The 16,784-nt window shown below is 35.8% G+C and overlaps 1 protein-coding gene across 9 annotated transcripts in view; it reads right to left on the bottom strand.

The window, feature by feature from the left end:
- The window catches only part of SOX5 (SRY-box transcription factor 5), a 985,042-nt gene that overhangs the window by 649,219 nt on the left and 319,039 nt on the right, over nucleotides 1-16,784 (bottom strand). For 2 of the 9 annotated variants that reach the window (XM_032349922.1, XM_032349923.1), the window contains exon 2: nucleotides 4,361-4,427. The exons of the other annotated variants lie outside the window; for them this stretch is intronic. The gene's annotated coding sequence lies outside the window, so the exon portion shown is untranslated. The remainder of the gene's footprint in view (nucleotides 1-4,360; nucleotides 4,428-16,784) is intronic. 9 annotated transcript variants of the gene reach the window in all.

The raw sequence follows: 16,784 nt of genomic DNA, 5'->3' as shown, positions 1-16,784 counted from the left end.
TGGAAGTAACTGATTCCTTAGCAAGACTTGGCATGATAGAAGTGGAGAGGATGGGGGAGTGGGTGAGAAGAAAGAAAATGGAGACAGGAAGTTGAAACCTCAGGAAAACATGTGTATGAAGGGAGTGATGGCTGGAGGAAGAAGTAGGGTCAAAGGGAACTTTTTGTCAATTTATTTTAAGGTGGGAAACTTCAGTGCTCGCTTCGGCAGCACATATACTAAGGTGGGAAACTTCAGCACCTGAAAATATTAAAGCTTCCAGTAAAGAAGTTGAAGCTATTAGAGTGAAGAATCTTTCTGGAACTGCCAAAAGAAGTGAGGCATAAGCACATTTGGAAGAACTAGTCCTTCTAAGAGAAGGAAAACCTCCTGCACTCCCTGTGGTGGAGAAGGACCCAAATCACCCCTAGATTCAAGGAAGACTGCAGGTGTCTATGTGAAGTTGAGGTAGGCAGGCCCTCTTCTTTAGAATATAATTCAGAGAGTAATTTTTTTAGTTCTCATTTAATCATAAAGGTGATTCTTATAATTTAAAAGGGAAGAATTTAGAACAAATAAAAATTTTCATTTATTGCATAAATATTCTGATAGCCAAATGATGGAAATCTAAGCTTAGATATAATGTATTGGTCTAAAGGTTTGAAAACATTAAGGTAAACCATTATTTGACAGCTGGAAACTGCTGCCACAAGACTGATGACAGAAGGCAACCCTTAAATTCCTTTTCTCATACTCACTTTGAACCAACTCTTCTTCCAAGCGTCAATAGTATGTTCTCCAATGGATAATTTTTAGGAAAATAAATACGGAGATTTTCCTCTGTTCTTTATATGAAATGATCTCCCTTATTTTCTCATTCATATTTAAAATGGCCACCTGTAGTGTAGGTGACTCTTAATTCAACCAATTTTTATTTACCATCTTACTATGTGCACACTGGCTTAACAAATGCAAAAGAACTGCCAAGATAACAGTATACTTCTCCCTGTGGAGCAGTGTTGATCACTTCTAGACAAACATGTCTAAGACCCCAACTCGGCTGCTAAAAGTTTCAGAGCTGGTGCCAGAATTTATGCCCTCTAAATCCTACTAAGTTTTTTTTTTTAATACTCCACGTTTCCTTTTCATAAATAGTCCAATAGATCATGTGATAATCGCAAAAAAGCTATGACATACTTTGAAACCTCTTCCCTGACAAATAGAAGATAAAATTCATGATTGCTTGTGGACTTATACACAGCAATGTAGTTTTGGTTGAAATTATAAATGACAAACAAATGGGAAAATCAGTATGCAAAGCAACAATCAGATGCACATAATTTTAAAATATGACATATCATTGTCATTAATGTCCCTATTCTAAAACAATAAGTTATTATACACTGCCAAAAAACATGATTCAAATTCAAAAGAACTATGCAAATTAAGGACATGGAAAAGAAAAATAAGAGCTGCACTATTTAACATTAGCTCCTGGAACACAATCATCAGTCAATATCCTGATCAGATAATGTTGCCCTGATCATTGTTAATTTAAGTCTATTTTCATTCATAATTTATATTCTGTACCAAAAGAGAAAATGTTAAAATGCTTTACATACCCAGTAAGTTTGAGTGATCCTTAAAACATGTGAGCTACGTGATGTCCCTTATTGGCTAAAATCTCTTTAACGATTCCCATCTCACTCAGAATGATAGTCAAGGTCCTACCGCTATCTACCAGGCTTTCTATGGTAGACACCACTTCACCCTTCCCATTCTCAACTCCTAGTTGAGAATCTCCTTAATCTTTCCCTGCCACATTGCCTTTCTTGACTATCTTTCAACGTACTAAGTGTAAGAAGTGTCTCTTCACCCATCTATATCTATACGGTTCCCTCTCTCCATTTAGTTTTGTGCTTCATTTTCTCCTTAAAACTACCTTCCTCAGACTTAATATCTAAAATATTCTCCCATCCTTCTCTATTTATTCTGCTTTATTTTCTTCTTAGTACGTATCCCCATTAACATTTACAGATGACTCTTGAACAATATGGGTTTGAATTGCATGGGTCCATTTACACATACATTTTTTACAGTATAGTATCTTATATGTATTTTTTTCTTCCTAATGATTTTCTTAATAACATTTTCTTTCCTCTAGCCTACTTTATTGTAAGAATACAGTATATAATACATGTAACATACAAAATATGTGTTAATTGACTGCTTATGGTACTGGTAAGGCTTCTGGTCAATTGTAGACAATTTGTTAAGTTTTGGGGCAGTCAAAAATTATACACAGATGTTCAACTGCATGAGGGGTTAGCACCTCAAACTCCCACATTGTTTAAGGGCCAAATGTATGTTTAAATCTTCACTTTATGTTTTCCTCCTCTCAAATAAAGATTCAGGAGCATAAGAACCTCCATTGCATGAAGGAAAGAAAGAATGGATAATCATCTTTCCATTTTATCCAGCCAAATAGGAAACTTCTCCAGAGAAACAACAGTTACAAAAAAACAAAAAGCAAAAACAAAAACAAAAACAAAAAAAAGAAAGCAAAAAAAATTAAAGTTCTTGATTTCTTTAAATATCAAAATGATCCAAAGTCAAATATTAGTATCAATTGTATTTTCTATAAAATTATAAATTGGTGGACATGGCAAATGATATTTTCTATGTATGTGCATAACATTGTGTGCAGAACTGTGTGTATTCCATAATCTGTAAGGCAGCATAATGCAGTACAATTGCATTATATCAAGAGACACAGATTTACCTCTGTTACTATTTCATGTGACACTGGGTGGCAATTTAGGTTTGCAAAACAGGTAGACTGGATTGGATTCTATCTCCCAAGGCAATGGAATCTGAGATGTTCATCTCTTCCTTTTTGATTTTGCTTACAAACACACAAAACTCAACAAGTATATTCAATTTAGGGTCAATACTTACATTTCAGCTGAATGCCAAGAACACCCACCACTTGGGCTTCGATTTATTTCTTTTTAATGTTTAGTTTAATCATATTTGTCAACTGAAAATGTGGAAATGTTTACCACCAGAAAACTCTTTGTAAAAGTATTGCTCAAAGGAAATCTCAAAGCTACTAGAATCAGTGCAGTCACACTTACAAACCCAACCAGTTAAACATATCATTCTAAATACATCTTTTTTGCAGGACTCATACCTAAGTTAGCTAAGAACAGAGACTTGAGCATATGCACCGCATAAAGATATACTTGAAATTATCTCTCCTTTAGGCCGGAAGCTACTGTTCTTTCAATACATAACAATAGTAATCTGTCTAGTATTTAATGCTAATGCTAAGAAATAACAAAATCCCTGAATCATCCAGGCAGAGGAATTTTAAGCTTAGCTCCTTTCTTAATAGGCCTTTTTACTGGAAAAGATGTGATCAGACTGAAGGACAAAAGCATCTATCCCTCCCGGTTACGAAAACTGAAAAAGCCCAATGGGAGTTGCTCTATAAGAAACCTGGATGTGGAGGAGTTAAGTGACACTCCAGGAGAGTTGTGGAAGTGATAGGCGTGACAGAGAGGTAAAGGATCCCCAGGCTTCTATAAATAACTAAGCAATTGTACTGAGAAATGTAATCACTGTTCAAGTCAACTGGGAGACTTCTCTGAAGCAGGAGATGAACACGAACCCATTAGTCACTCATGGAGACACTTAGGGCAATGGAAACCCCAAAGGCCAGCATGGCTTCAGCTTACCAAGGGATGGGACTAACACTAACCCTTCCACAATGGTGACAAATGCTCATAGTACACCCTTTGACTTTTGGGATCTTTCCATTTACATAGAAATTGGATTTTAATTAACCTTCACTTTACACATGGTAGTCATCATTCAGTAGTTAAGATTAATGTAAGCAAACAGATTGACTCTAAAGTGTCAGAGCTTTTAGAGGTGGATCCAAGCTCAGAGACTTTAGTGGAAAAGAAAGGAAATGACTTTCATGACCCAAGTGTTTTTACAATTACTTAATGTCACTACAATTACTTAATAACATTTTATATGTTTAAAGTTTTGATTCTGGAAAAGTTATCAAGAAATCTTCATTCAAAAACAGCTGATTGAGAATTATAGAAATCAGGGTATTTATATAACTTATTAGGTAAGACATTTTCTTCTATTCCTGAAAATTTATTTTAATTATTTTTTTAGATCTTCAAATCCTAAAAAAAGAAACCCAAATGCTGGACTTTTTATATAAAGGTGTTAGTCATGGTTTGCAAAACTGAGAACATACCAAGCAAGCACGTCCAAGAGACAAACAAGTGGCAAGAGACTTGAGAACTCTAGAATTGATGGCAAAAGAATGATCAGCAAATGATAATGCAAATGTCCTGACCTGCTGAGTCTCCCAGTCCAATCTCTCCCTCTCCTGATGTCCTTGATGTTATCTATTTCTTGCAAGGCTAAAAAACAAAAATAAAATAAATGAAAGAAAAGTAGTGAGAAATCAAAGTAATTCCAAAATAGGGGAAAAATCAAATATCATAGAGTTAAAGTTTCTACTACAAAACTTTGGAAGAAACAGTAAATAAATTTTATCCTAACAACTTTTTCTAGATCAGATTCACAGCCACACAGTCAGATACACAAGACTGTGCCAGTTAATGGTTGATGAATGAATAATGAATGAACAACTGAAAAACAAATTTTATAAAAGACAGTCAAGATATAATGACAGTTGAAGTGTAAAAATGGTAACCAATTATTCTGGAGCTGTATCAATTAAATCATTTTTATAAATTTTTATGTTATTAATTCATTCATATAAGCACATGCATGAATATGAACCCTGGGCCTAGTTTTATAGAGAAAAACAATTGTAACCTTCGTTATAGTTCTTGACGGTTACCTTAAAATACACTTGTAAGGCAACATTACTTACAGCTACAGTATTAGGGAAAACATCTTAAATGGCACTAAGATGTATTAAATACAGAATATGACTTATAAGGCACAGAGTGCTATGTTATACTAAGACAGTAAGTTGTATAAGAATAAAAGTTTACAAACTCACTGAATAATTTCTAGATTAAAAATAGTATGATTAAAAACACCAAAATGAAAACACCAAAATAAAAGCAGAAACACTTTATTTATACCCAGTTGCTCTTTCATAGTCGTACTCTAGTGTTATAAAGACCAAGTTTCCTTTTTCGGGAGTGTGGGGATTTTGTTTTGGTTTTATTTTTGTTTTTTAAGAGTTTATTTATTTGACAGAGAGAGACAACACGAGAGAAGGAACACAAGCAGAGGGAGTGGGAGAGGGAGAAGCACATAGCAGGGAGCCCAATGTGGGACCGGATCCCAGGAAAGCTGAACACAGACACTCAACAACTGAGCCACCCCAGCACCCTTGGTTTGCTTTTAGAGAGGGATGAGGGGGCAGAAGGAGAAGGAGAGAGAGAGAGAATCTTAAGGCTCCATGTCCAGTACAGAGCAAGTCTGCGTCTGACAACCCTGAGGTCATAACCTGAGCTGAAATCAAGAGTCTAACGCTTAACTGACTGAGCCACCCAGGTGGCCCAAAGCCCAGGGTTTAATCAGTGGTCCTATGAGAGAAGAGCTATATGTCTTTGGAAATTTACTGAACCTCTAAGAGGCTTATTTTCTTGATCTAGAAAAATGGTTTCCTTTCATTTTGTCATGAATCCAGGAATCTTCCCGAAATCAATACATACAACTATCTTACCATGATTTTAGTATTTACTTACAGATGTACAATAATTTTTATAAGGATAAGTCCATCACCTATTCTACCTTTTTAAGCTTTGGCCCCTAAAATGTCTAGTTCTATCATTGTAAAATGTTTAAACATGTGTTAATGATTTTTGTGACATTGCAACATGATTATTAAATTTTATAAATATAAATTATATAAATTTTGTGCTTTGGGATGGTGGAGTTACCTGTGTCATTAACTGGATTATGTATAGTCAGTATTTGAAAAAGACTTAAAAATCATACTTTTAGGAAAATAGAATCCTACTTCCAGAATATTGGTCGTACATACTATAATCACAGTTTTGGAGGTGATCTAGGCCCAAACTACTGCATAACTTTTGATTTTTAGTTTATAAAGACTTCACTTTTAAGAGCTTCAATAATTTTGGGTGACTTCTGGAGTCCCTAAATTATTTTAAAGTATGTAAAACAGTAAAGAAATAATACACCAAGACCTGCTGGGTTTTATCTTAGTAATATAAAAATTAGTTTAACATTTAAATATCAAATAATGGAACAAGCTATATAAATAAAATATAAAATCATACAATTATTCAATAGATGAGAATAACATTTGACCAAAGTCCAACACATTACCATAATAAAAACACTCAACAAACTAGCAATAGAAGAAAACTTCCTTAATCTAATACAGAGAGCATCTACAAAAAACCACAACTATCATACTTAATGGTAAAAGACTGATTGGTTCCCCCCAGATCAGGAATAAAACAAGGAGGTCCACTCATACGACTTCTATTCAGCATTGTACTGGAGATTACAGCCAGGTTTGTTAATAAAGAAAAATAAAAAATATCCAGATTGAAAAGGAAGAAATAAAACCATCTATTTGGAGATAACATTATTTTTATTTAGAAAATCTAAAGGAATTCACTAAGAACTATTAGGAAGGAAGGAAAGAAGGAAGAAAGAGAGGGAGAGAGAAAGGGAATGAAAAAGAAAGACAAAGAAATCTGATATTTGTTCCTGATTCCTTGCACAGAGTTTCAAAAACTTATGGAATTCACTCAGTGATAGATAAGCCTTTGTTATGCTATGACTTGACTCATAACAGAGCCCCTAGATAGCTTCAGAATGGGAGAGGTTGTGAAAAAAAGCAAACACGTGATTTAAGAACTGGAACTTTTTAGGACCCTACCACCCTAGACTCTGAGGAGAGGGACTAGAGATTGAGTTTAATCACAAGGTTAATGATTTAATCAATTGTGCCTATGTAATGAAACCTCAAGAGAAGCTCTAAAATGATGAGACTCAGAGAGTTCCTGGTTGGTGAACATATTGACATATGGGAGGGTGCACACCCTGACTCCACAAAAACCAACTCCTGTGCTCGAGACCCTTCCAGACTTGTCCTATGTATCTTCATCTGGGATATTCATTTGAAGCCTTTATAGTAAAACAATAATAGTAAGTATAGCGGTTTATGAGTTCTGTGAGTCATCCTAGTGAATTACTGAAGCTGAAGGAGTGTTGGGAGAACTCACAAATCTGTAGCCAATTATGCCAGGCAGAAGTACCCATTGCCTGGGGACCCCACTTGCAGTTACCTTCTGAAGTAAGGGCAGTCACTGGGGACTTTACTCTTTAACTTCTGGGATCTGATGCTAATTCCAGATACTGCCAGATTGAACTGAATGATAGGATACCCAGTGACATCTGAGAATTCCTATCGGACCATAATAGTCTTTTCAACAAATGGACAACTGGATATCCATATGCAAAAGAATGGAATTAGACCCCTACCTCAATACCATGCAAAAAATTAACTCAAAATGGATATTATTAAATGTAAAAGTCAAAACTATAAAACTCTTAGGAGAAAGCACAAATATTCATAGCCCTGAGTTTGGCCAGGGTTTCTCAGACACACCACCAACAGAGAAGACAAAACAACAACAACAACAACAACAAAAAACTGGTAAATTGGATTACATAAAAAACAGAAAAACTTTTGGGCTTCAAAGTATATAATCGAGAAGGTATCGAGCACGATTTTGTCTTGGGAGCAATAAAGAAAGAATAAAGTAAAAAGGCAACCTACAGAATGGGAGAAAATATTAGTAAACCATACATCTGTAAGGACTTATATCCGAAATATATAAAGAATTCTTTCCACTTTATAATAAAAAGTTAAACAACCCAATTAAAATGGGCAAAGAATCTAAATAGGCATTTTCCCAGAGAAGATATATAAATGGCCAGTTAACACATGAAAGATACTCAACATTATTTAGCCATTAGGAAAATGCAAGCCAAGGCTACAATGATATACCACCTCACATCCACTAGGATGACTAATAAAAAAAGATAGGTAATAATAAGTGCTGATGAGATTGTAGAGAAATTATACATCAAATGTACATCAAATATACATTTGGAAACTATTTGCTTTGGAAAATAGTTTGGCAGTTCCTAAAAAGTTAAATATAGAGTCACTATATGACCCAGCAATTCCACCCTATATACATACACAAAAGAAATGAAACCTATGTCTGTCTATATAAATACTTGTACATGAGTGTTTATAGCAGCATTATTTATAAGAGCTGAAATGTGGCAACAATTTAAATGCCCATCAACTGATGAATGAATAAACAATATTTAAGTATATGCATACAATGGAGTATTATTCAGCCATAAACCATAAATTATATATTAAAACATGAATGAAACTTTAAAAGATACCAAAAGAAAGAAGCCAGTAACAAAATACCATATTTTTTTAAAGGTTTTATTTATTTATTTGACAGAGAGATCATAAGTAGGCAGAGAGGCAGGCGGGGGCGGGGGGGGGGGGGGGGGAGGAAGCAGGCTCCCTGCTGAGCAGACAGCCCCATGCAGGGCTCGATCCCATGACCCTGGGATCATGACCTGAGCCGGAGGTAGAGGCTTAACCCACTGAGCCAGGTGCTTCAAATTTACCTAACTGGAGCATTTGTTATATTCATATATTGTATGATTCCATTTATAAGAAATGCTCCAATAGGTAAATTTATAGAGACATACCGACATATTAGCGGTTACCTAGAGTTAACAGATTTAGAGTGGGGAGGACCTGTTAATGTGTATGAAGTTTTTGTGAGATTAAAAAGTTCTCAAATTATATTATGACGATTTTGACCAAGTCCTTGAATTTACTACAAAACAGTGAATTGCTACTTTAAATGAGTAGATTGTAAAGTATATAAACTATAACTCAACAAAACAGTTTTTAACAAATTACATATTAGAAAACAAAGACACATTAATACAATTGTGTTCTCATTTTTAAAAAAGGAAAAGTACCCTCATCTGCCTTGAAAAAAATCTAACCATGTTAAGATAATACAAAATATATTTTATATTTGATAGACGATTTCTTGACAGAACACTAATGCCAAACCAAGTTTATTTTTTTTATTTTTATTTTTATTTTTTTTAAAGATTTTATTTATTTATTTGACAGAGAGAAATCACAAGTAGTCGGAGAGGCAGGCAGAGAGAGAGAGGGAAGCAGGCTCCCTGCTGAGCAGAGAGCCCGATGCGGAACTCGATCCCAGGACCCTGAGATCATGACCTGAGCCGAAGGCAGCGGCTTAACCCACTGAGCCACCCAGGCGCTCCTTCAAACCAAGTTTAAATACCAACAATAAAATAATAGAAAGATAGTCTACTTTTAAACTAGTCTTCAGAGATTAGTCTTTCAACAGAGTTCAAGCATTATAATACAATCCAAGTGTAACTGTCACTTTATCAGCACTGATAGTGAAGGGAAAAACTGATTAATCCAAATTATGGCAATAGTTCAGAATATAATTCTTTGGGAATCACATGGATACCTCACCGATTTTAGAATTCTCTAAGAATGACGGTTATAAAATTTTAGCTGCCAAACAAAACTAGGTAAATATATGAAGAAATATATACTTTAAAAAAATCAGGTTTCAGTGACATAAAATTGAAGCTTCCCAATACTACCTATTTACTTTTGATTTAAATGAATTCATTAAAAAATAAGAGATTTCATTATACTGTAAGATTACTTCATGTTTACCCAATTTCATAACGGTAAGAGTGATATGATTAAATAGCTTGATCCATTGCAGTTATACAACATACAGTGGTTAATCTCTTTATTTAATACGTGTTTAATGATTCATGTTTATTTTCTGCTATTGAAATTTAAATAAGGTTCCCTTCCCATCTCTAAAGTGGGTATACACATTGCTTTAAGTTGGGGATGGCTGAATATCAGCCACCTATTCTCTCATCTAGTCCATAAAAAGTTACTGATGACTTATCGTGAGATATTGATTTTAAGATAAAATACAGAGATATACAGTACATGTGTTTGGGGATTATCTAGAATGGACTATGAGTTCAGGCCTCAACTTACAGGTGGCAAAACCTTTCTCAACTGCAGCTTCCTCATTTTTAAGGTGATAATGAATTGAACCAATGAGTTTACAGAACCCAAAAATAAACAATACTTTCTCTTTTTTTGGTCTACTCTGAAGCCTAGGAAGATTAATCACATGTGGATTCTGCACCTTAGAAATTAACAGTATAGCAGATATTATAATGTGTATAAATAAATGAAGGTGAGAAATCATAAAGTAGGAATTTCCAATGATAAAATAAGATGTGAGGTGATCCCTACCAGATATACACAAAACAGAACATCATCACTATCACCAAATGGAAATAGCATTATGTAGTTGATTAGCACATTAATTGATTATTAAGTAAAAAAATAGAAAATCAATAATCTCAGTTTGCTCCCAGGAAAGCCTGAATAATTGCAAGTAAAATTGAACATTATGGAAAAGATGTTTACTTCCCACTATCATTCCTTAAAATAATGAATAAAAATACCACATTTCCTCTACTGACATTTGTTAAGTCTGGCTAGCCCAGCTCCAGCACTTACTCATGACCAGCGGCAAGATATTTTATGTCTTGGTTCCTTCATTTTCTCATCTTTTAAATGGGAATTATAATAATGGATGCCTTAGGGGGGTTAGTAGTATTAAATGAGTTAATGTATGTCAAATGCAAGAGGACCTAGTCCACTGAGTACCACTGAGTTTTACTGTAGATACTCCATCAGTGTTATATCATCTTGTCACTCTTATAATCTTTCATGCCATAGCAAGAATGTACAGGTATTGTGATTAAATTTTATTTACCATTCAATGGGAAGACAAAATGTCATAAGGGAAGATTACTCATAAATGCATAATGGAAAAACTAGGGCTTTTCCTATCACTCATAATGGCCTGAAGAGTGAAGTTCTGTGACTAACTAGGACCATACCATGTACCTTTGTCCTGCGCAGAGAATGAAGAAGCAGTTCTCCCAAAGGAAAGGGTGTGTTTGGGTGGGGCAGCATGCTGAAATACAAAACAATGGTTGCCTACCTACACCTACTATGCAAATAGGGGTAGTCTTTACTGCAATTTGGTGTTTTTAAATTTAACTGAACTCAAAATGTTGAACAAAGGACTGGTTTTTACAAAATTAGAACTCTTTAATCAAAAAGTCCTTATAAGACTGATGGGAGTTTCCTCTCCCTCCCCTTCCACATGCCATTGGTCACTGAATCATGCTCATCTTGTCTCTTAAACATCTATAAACTCTGTCTCTTCCCCTCCATTTCTCCAGCTATTGCCCTTCTCTACATTCTCTTTTCTTACTTTGACTATAAGTTTCCTAGCTGTGCTCATTGCTCCCAAACTACACATGGGACAACTTAAGCATGTTCTTCAACTCTTCTCTACCTATGTCCCCTCAACACTCAACCCTGTTGTTCAACCTTCTGAAGTGAAGTCTTTCCTAACTCTCCAAGGGATATTGAAGAACTCCTTTCACGGGACCCACAAATGGTAAGTTAGCATACATCTGGAAGTATCCAATTATGAATTTTACCAACTAGCACAAGTTTTTATTATAAAAACCCATACTAGAAAGGTATGGTAAAGTGAGACTCATATGTGGTTAGTGAAACTTGAAACTGGTTCAAATATTTTGAAAAAGTATTTGGATCATATATACCAGTAATCTTACACATACTCCTATGTAAATTTATTTTTGAGATTATACCCTGAGGAAATATTTTATACACACACACACACACACACACACACACACACACACACACACACATATATATGAGGAATGAGCTAGGGCATTGCTTAAAGGAATTATGGATCATTTCCCTAGAGCCCAGATCCATATACACAATCCTGTGATTCCAACATCTAAAAGTTCCTAAATGCTAATCTTGTTCGAAAATATTAGTGTTTAAAAATATTAACTTGGTTTCTAGGCAGAGGATCTGTGGTTTATATAACCAAGGACACCCATACACACACACACACACACACACACACGCGCACACGCACTACATAAAAATGACCCAAAGGATAAGTGCCAAAATGTTACCATGTTAATTTTGGAATTACAGGAATTTCTTACTTTCTTCTTTGGTAATCTACATTTTCTAAACATTTCCTCAATAAATTATATAACTTTTATAATAACCAAAAGTGTATTAAATAGAATAACAAAACTTTTGTACAAATTGTATGCTGCTATTTAAGTGATGGAAAGAAAGGGCTTTTACAAAGGTTCTAAATTGGTACCTCATAATAATCTGAGCTCATAATAATCTCAAATGACTTCATAATTTAAAAAATACCTTCTTGGGGCTCCTATCCAGGTCTATTTCCTGTGAAGTAGCCAAAAGTCTTTTTAAAAACCATTTATTGACTTATTTTACTATGTATTAGATAACGTATCTACACTGGTTCCTTACTTCACAACTGCCTATGAAGTGTTAAAAATTTGTTAATGCTGAACAAATGAGGCTACTGAGTTGAACTTAATTGCCCATGGCTACATGGTCAGCATGGGGCAGATCTGGGACTTGAACCCAAAACTACCTGACAGGATACTCCATATTCTTTCCAACAGACTACATACACCTCTTCAAAATATACCTGTCTATGTATTAATTCCTCACTTCATTTTCAAACGCTAATGTATCAAATAAAGCAATTATTACTAGTATGTAAATGAGCTAGTCAGATTACAAGTAGAAAAAATATAAGAATTGGAGGCCTCCCTCAGCCACTTGTCACTATCCCCCTCCTCCTTTTATTTCCTGCATAGCACTTACCATCTCTAAAATTAGTTTGTTTTATGGCCTTACCTATTTTCTTCTTTGCTTTACCTCTAGCACCTAGAACAGTGCCTGACTTAAACTGGAGTTTAATACTTAGTAAATGAAAAAACAAATGTGTTCATGAGAACAGGTGAAAATCTCTCTCTTTACTAAGCTATGTATATCTTGACAAATCAACTAGCCTCTAGGCTTTTAAATTCTCGTTTCTTTCATGGGAAACTGCCTAAGGTTTTTATAAGCTTAACTCCATCCATTCAAACTACTTACTGAGCATCTACTCTATGGCAGATATTCTAAACAAGGTGATAATTACAAAACACAAAAATCTCTCATGCATCGTATACTCTCGTAAGTAAAGAGTGACAAGAATATAACAAAATATGTTAGATGATGATCTGTACTTTGGAGACAAAACAGAGCTTGTGGGTCTCTGAGCGGAGACTCTGCAACTGGGTAATGGAGAAAGAAGGCAGTTGAGTCAGGAGGTGAAGGGGTAAGATATGCACATTGGGGAAAGAACATTTCAAGTGGTGGGAATAGCACGTCGGTGTGACTGTCTTTTTAGAGCAGCTGTAATGCAATAAATGAATGAGAGGTAATAGGAAATGAGATCAGATAAGTAAGGGAGCAGCAAGGATGGGTTGTGTAAGGCCTTGTAGGCCACTGTAATAACACTGGCTTTTATTCTCAGAGAAATTAGCAGTCACTGAAGGGGTCTGCACAACAGTGGAACATTCCATGACTTAGATTCTTAATGGGCTCAGCATTTCTCAGTGGGGTTGTTACTGGTATTTAGGGTGGGCAACTCCTCTTTGTCCTAACCCTCGAGCCCACAGTGGGTCATTCAGCATCTCTAAATGTCAGTAGTTATCCCCAGACTTTTTGACAATTAAAAATGTCCCCACTTATTTTCAGAGCTATGGTATAAATTGATGGAAGATAGGTTTAAAGAGCCTGTGTTAATATTCCAGGCAATAGTTGGGGCCAAAAGGTAGTGGGAAATTCAGAATATATATTTTTGCCAACAGGATTTGCCAGTGAGCAGAATATGGATGTGAGTGAAAGCTAGAAATCAAAGGATGACTCCCAGGTGTTTGGAATGAGCAAATAGGATGGAGTAGCATTCACTGAAGTTATGAAGACTGAATATGGATGAACTAGCTTTGGGGAAGAAAGCAGGAGTTCAGTCAAGACATATTAAGAACTACTATGTAAAAACAGATATATCTACATATTCTGGAAGGATTTTGTGAAATGGGGTAATGGGGTAATGGGGACTACCGCTGAACTGACAGATTTTGTTAGGGTGCGTTGGATAGAGTTAACAGAAATAAATATTAGATAAATGAATAAATGATTACTAATTTACTAATAGTAATGGATTAACCAGTTTAAACAATCAGATTATGTCCAGAAAAGTTTTTTTTTTTTAAATATAATCCAAAGGAATTAGTCTAATTGTGGAATTTCAAATGATAAATGGTGTGGAAGTAGGCAGGCTTTTAATGCTTTTAAAATCCCACCAAGCCCATATTGCACAGAGCAAACGTCCTACAGTGAGATTAGGCTCAGCCTTATGAAAACAGTGGGTGCATCACTGTCCTGTACCTTCTACTGACTAAGAACCTCCACTTCCAACACTGCAGAGTTAACAGTCAATAAATGTAAACTTTTCTGCATCCGTGGGCAATTTAAGAATTTCAGAGGAAAAGATGTATCTGAACATGGTTTAGACACACTTTACCCGTTGAATTAAGTCAGTCTTCCAGAGACAGAACAAATGATCTGAATCAACACAATGAGTTCATTGATAAAAACACACAATCTAGAGTTGGTAGGAGGAAGTGTCCAACTGCATCATTGCTGGAACTTTTCCCTAGCGACAGGATTCTACCTGCTCATATGAGCAGAAAGGTCGTTTTTTGAACAGCAATGCTCATCATAGAAACAAGACGTTTCCCTTCAATGTGTTGAATAACCAAACTCCTATCATCAGAAGTTTCATTCTCTTTGGATTGATATCACATTTATGAATGTTCCCTCTCAATATCTTCTATTGACATCTCCCGTGATTTGACACAAGGGCAGTATCCACATTCAAAAAGAAGTCCTCACACTCACACCTATCCCAGGGCACTTGGCTCCCTTCAGAACATGGCAGTATTTTTCAGACCGACTTGGCCTGTGGTTTGACACCCCCCTCCTCCTCTCTGGAACAGTAGCAGAGGGGATGTGGAGGCCACGCTTAAGGCAAAGTGCGGCTCCAATCACCAGGCAGCTCAAGAAGTTAGAAGGTTCATGCAAAGGTGGTCACTTGAACTGAAGTGGGAGGAACGTGTTAAAGAAGAACTAGTGGCAGACAGATGCCCCATGGGCTTCCCATTGTTGTTTCACAGAAGGACATACTGTGTCATAATGAATTACAACTAATTTGAGCCAGCAGTACTGTTAGATTGAGCCCGGCAACTCAGAATGACAAACAGTGCCTGCAAGATCATCTAATGAGGGGACAAGACTGCTCCTGGAGCAACGCTTCACTCAATTAGTGGACAAGGCTTTTAATGCCGCTCTGCACAACTAAAGCAATTTTGATTACTTAGAGCGGAGTCTCCATTTAGAATGGTTCCGAAGCTGAAACAGGGTTTCTCTTTTTTTTTTCCTTTAATATAATTTATCTTGAGAGTATTTGAATGGTAATAAGCTATTTGAAAGCCAATCACATTATTTCCTATTTTTCCCTAAGTAATAGTGAAATACATTTTTTTTAAAGTTCAAATGATAGAATTTGCTCTACCAAATGAAATGTAAATAAGATAGCAAATGATTAAGGATATGCTGAGGGTGTGTGTGTATGTGTGTGTATGTGCGGGCACTATGTGTGTCTCTCCGTGCCAGAATTACAGTTGGTGAATTTCATTTCATCAGCCAACATTATCAGGAGGGTTGCATATTTATTCTATATATCCTTTAAAAAAAAAAAAAATCCAGATCTTGCCTTCTTTGGCTAGGAGCACTTATATTTCATAGCTTTTGATATGGGGAACCGACGTTTCTACTTAGTTATTTTTTTTCCACTATGTCACTGCATGATGAAAAGCACTCATATGTGTAATAGTACAACTTTCTTTAATATCGTAATCACTGACTTATAACTAAACAGAGGCTATTTAGGTTTAGCAAAATCCTTTTGTTCTCATTAGAAACACACAGGGTCCTCACTATACAGCGCTCTAGGCATCTTCTGGCTTTCTATCCATGCCGTGTGCGTAATTCTCAGACTGCCGGCACTCTGTGAAATTCTATGAAACTTTGCCTACTTAAGTAGAAGGTCATTGAGTAAAAGAAATTATTCAAGTGCTAGACACAAAGTTGGTGCCAATAAACTTTTATTAAACTGAACACAAATTCTACACCGATGAAGAAAGTCAACCTCATGATTCACTTTGCTTCCCTCAAGCGAACAGCAACAGCAGGGTCAAAAGTTGAGAATGCGACTCTACACAGGCATACCTTACCTGTTATCAAAATTGTGGGGCTTCCCCATCCCCCCAAATTGTATAAAGTAGGTCTAATACAAACAAATATATTGTCGTAGAGGTGGGGGAGAGACAGAGGGGTTGGGAGAGAAAGAATTTGAAGCAGGCTCCATGCTCAGCACAGAGCCCGATGCTGGACTCCATTTCATGGCCTTCAAATCAAGAGTCAGCTGCTTAACTAACGGAGTCTCCCAGAAGCTCCTAAAACCAGTTTCTAAATAATGTACACCTGCACATCTTTGGTTTTTTTTTTTTTTTCTTAAAGATTTTATTTATTTATTTATTTGACAGAGAGAGATCACAAGTAGACAGAGAGA

The sequence above is a fragment of the Mustela erminea genome, chromosome 6, assembly GCF_009829155.1.
Source record: "Mustela erminea isolate mMusErm1 chromosome 6, mMusErm1.Pri, whole genome shotgun sequence".
In the NCBI taxonomy this organism is placed as follows: domain Eukaryota; kingdom Metazoa; phylum Chordata; class Mammalia; order Carnivora; family Mustelidae; genus Mustela; species Mustela erminea.
Note: the sequence above shows the minus strand (reverse complement) of the source record. Positions and strands in the feature narration are given on the sequence as shown.